The 3,658-nt window shown below is 44.6% G+C and overlaps 1 non-coding gene across 1 annotated transcript; it reads right to left on the reverse strand.

Moving 5' to 3' along the window:
* Positions 1–448: 448 nt before the first annotated feature.
* On the reverse strand, positions 449–556 carry LOC128578749 (U6 spliceosomal RNA). Its single transcript, XR_008377882.1, has one exon. It is a non-coding gene; the product is annotated as a U6 spliceosomal RNA (small nuclear RNA).
* Positions 557–3,658: the final 3,102 nt, after the last annotated feature.

Here is a 3,658-nt window from a genome sequence, read left to right on the forward strand (position 1 = left end):
TCACTGCTGGTATTAACTGAGGGAGTGGGGAGCAGTTAGGGAACCAAATGGAATTATCTATTCTTTTCTTTCTCTTAAAGTAAAGCTGGCTAAGTTGGTTCTTTCCATGATTAGTCAAAGAGACCAAATCCTATACATGGCATTTTTGTCCAACTCCTCCAATTTTTCCTTAGTTTAAAAATATGAAATGCTGAGGGTGGCGCCTGTGGCTCAGTGAGTAGGGCGCCGGCCCCATATGCCGAGGGTGGCGGGTTCAAACCCAGCCCCGGCCAAACTGCAACAAAAAAATAGCCGGGCGTTGTGGCGGGCGCCTGTAGTCCCAGCTGCTCGGGAGGCTGAGACAAGGGAATCGCGTAAGCCCAAGAGTTAGAGGTTGCTGTGAGCCGTGTGACGCCACGGCACTCTACCGAGGGCGGTACAGTGAGACTCTGTCTCTACAAAAAAAAAAAAAAAAATGAAATGCTGAATGATGATTTTGCATATCATCTTTGTGCAGGGGTCATGCTTATCTTCTCTGCATCATTCCAATTTTAGTATATGTTCTGCCAAAGTGAGCATCATGTATTCTTTTACATCTTACAACTGGACCTCTAGTTTTGGAACTTAAGAGCCAAGAATTTGACATCTTTGTTTCCTGGTTCTCCTCTAAGAACCCTTCCCTGATGGCCATGGATGACTGGTGTCTTTCCTATTTGCCCTGAGGGGAGAGGAGGAAGGCTTCTTTTAGGTTAACAAATGGGGTCATAACTTCAAATACTATATTATACTGCCACACACATGTATTCCCCTCTAAATGCTTCAATGGAAAAGTTAACTGCTCATCGCTGGTTGTTTACTGAGCACTAAAGATTGAATCAGAAGGTCTGCATTCATAAAGCAGAACTGCTGACAATTCAGAATGTGACTTTGAGTATGTGCCCTCCCCTCGGTTTCAATCTTTCAATATGTGAAACAAGAAGAAGGCTTCCTGCAGAGTTTATCTTGCTAAATTCCAAGGCTATATGGAGCAGCAATGATAAGCTCTTCACCCTTAGCCTGAAAAGGGATGTTAGTCTCTAAGACATAAGAGTATAAGAGATTGTAACATTGTGAGGTTCTCTTGGTGGTGGGGGGAGGGATTTATTTTATATTCTGATCTATTTATAATATTTTTGATCTTCCTCAAACTCAAGGAAATAAGAATGTCCTAGAACTCTTCTAAGAACAGAAAAATCCATTTCTTTCCCTGTTTCTTTAGGCTGAGTGAAATTGCTGGAGCTCTGCTCTGCTCCACTTTTAGCTGATTATGTCCCTAAATAAGGTTAATTTAGATAAGCTCTCCTGCAGGGCCTGTGGTTCAAAACCTGTTCTAGGATGTGCAGTAAGATGGACAAAGAATGAAATTTTAGTTGATGTGAAGAGAAATGAATTCACCATAAAATGAAATTTTAGAAAAATGATTAATTTTTTTCAAGTCAGTCATGTCAAGAGTTGATGTTTTGGAAATTAGCTGGTTTAGACATTTTAGTTCTAATAATTTCACATCCCTAGTGAAAAAATATCTCTACTTCCTTTCAGATTTCTTTAAAATCACATTTGTGCAAATTCCCCTCTGGAAAAATGCAAATTCGAGAGTTAAAAGTTTCCTGTTTCCCAAAATTGAGTGAGGAAATCTAGATTCCATTCCCTAAGTTGAGAATGGCTTTGGTAAGCATAGTGGGTTCCAGAAAGTTGAAACAATTTGAGGAGTGTTTTTCTGATTCTAGTTTTCAGCTGGGCAAGTTTTTCCTAGGGTGGGTCTGCTACCTGACCAACTCCTGGGGAGACTACTTTCAACCTACTTTCCTTTCTTCTGCCCTCAGTTAATTCCTAAAAGAAAATGGAGGCTGGGAACTGAGGAAACAGTAAGACATTTTTCCCCCAACAAGTCCATCTTACATTTGTGCATTAAACAATGCTTAACTGCTGGGCGGCGCCTAGTGGCTCAGTGGGTAGGGCACCAGCCCCATACACTGGTGGCAGGTTCAAACCTGGCCCTGGCCAAACTGCAACAAAAAACAGCCGGGTGTTGTGGTGGGCACCTGTAGTCTCAGCTACTCAGGAGGCTGAGGCAAGAGAATCGCCTAAGCCCAGGAGTTGGAGGTTGTTGTGAGCTGTGTGATGCCACAGCACGTTATGGAGAGTGACATAGTGAGACTGTCTCAAAAAAAAAAAAAAAATTAAACAATGCTCATATGTCTTCAATGGCTCCCCATTTCCTACCAAATGAAGTGTAGTTCTTTAATGTACAATTTAATGTCCTCGATAAATATGTCCCTAACTGAAAGTTTAGCTACGTTCCTCTCTTCCATACAATCTCTTTGGTCAAACTAAACAGTTAATGCTCAACCTTACAAACCTTTCTCCCTTACAGTTTTCACTGACAGAATCTCCCCATCCCCTACCCTTGACCCAGGTGGGAACCATACCCATTTTTCAAAGTCATCAGCTAAGACATCACTTTCTGACCACAGGTGCTATACTGTGTCACCTCTTGTCCTGCATCACAGGAGAAAGACTATAAACTGTGGGGAGGGAGAATACTGGCCTAATTAGTATGCTTATCCCTTACATACTCATATCCTCAGAGAACACCTTGTCCAGATGAGAAACTGAGTGAATGCATGAAGTACCTAGTTAACTAACGTTTTGTCCCATCACTCCTCATATATCAGGAAGTCTTTGGAGGTAAGCTTGCCAGATTTAGCAAATCAAAATGTAGGATGTCCAGTTATATTTGAATTCCAGATAATCAACAAATACTTCATTTGTTTGTTTGTTTTTGAGACAGAGTCTCACTCTTACCCAGACTAGAGTGCAGTGGCCTCAGCCTAGCTCATAGCAACCTCAAATTCCTGGGTTCAAGCGATCCTCGTGCCTCAGCCTCTTCAGTTGCTGGAACTACAGGCCCCACCATCAGGCCTGCTAATTTTTCTATTTTTAGTAGAGACAGGGTCTTGCTCTTGCTCAAGCTGGTCTCCAACTCCTGGTCTCAAGAGACCCTCCTGCCCCAAGCTCTCATAGCTGAGACTACAGCCGGGAGCCACTGTGCCCGGCTAAATTTTTTTTTTTTTGGTAGAGATGGAGTCTGGCTATGTAGCTCAGGCTGGTCTCGAATTCCTGACTTCAAGCGATCCTCCCGCCTCCGCCTGAGCCCGGCCTGAAATTCAGATTTAACTGGGAGTCTTGTATTTTATCTGGCACCATACTAGGAGGGCAGGGGTTCCCCCGAGTAGCCGGACTTCCTCCCAGCAGGTGCTCAGCATCTGTGTTCCCGTTAAAGCGAAACCCGAACCAGCCCCTCCTTTCACAGCTGGCATCCGTAGCGAGGCGGAGGCACACGACCCGGAAAGACAGACACCCTGGTTGGAGAATATCACTGGAGAACAACCAAAGTGTCTGCACCCGTGAAGGCGTCCCATACCGTGGGTTCTCAGGATCCCTCGATTTTGGCTCAGTCAAACCCTCAGACCACCCGCCCTACCCTTCATCTCGTGACCAGTCTTCACCTACTGGGGGGCGGGATTGCCCGGCTTTTTTAATCGCTGCCCACCATTGGCAGTGCCTTCTATCTGTTACTTTAGGCCCCGCCCATCAGCCTGACGTTTCCCGGGATACGTCTCTCCCGTAGCCGCGGCGT

The sequence above is a fragment of the Nycticebus coucang genome, chromosome X (assembly GCF_027406575.1).
Source record: "Nycticebus coucang isolate mNycCou1 chromosome X, mNycCou1.pri, whole genome shotgun sequence".
Lineage (NCBI taxonomy): Eukaryota > Metazoa > Chordata > Mammalia > Primates > Lorisidae > Nycticebus > Nycticebus coucang.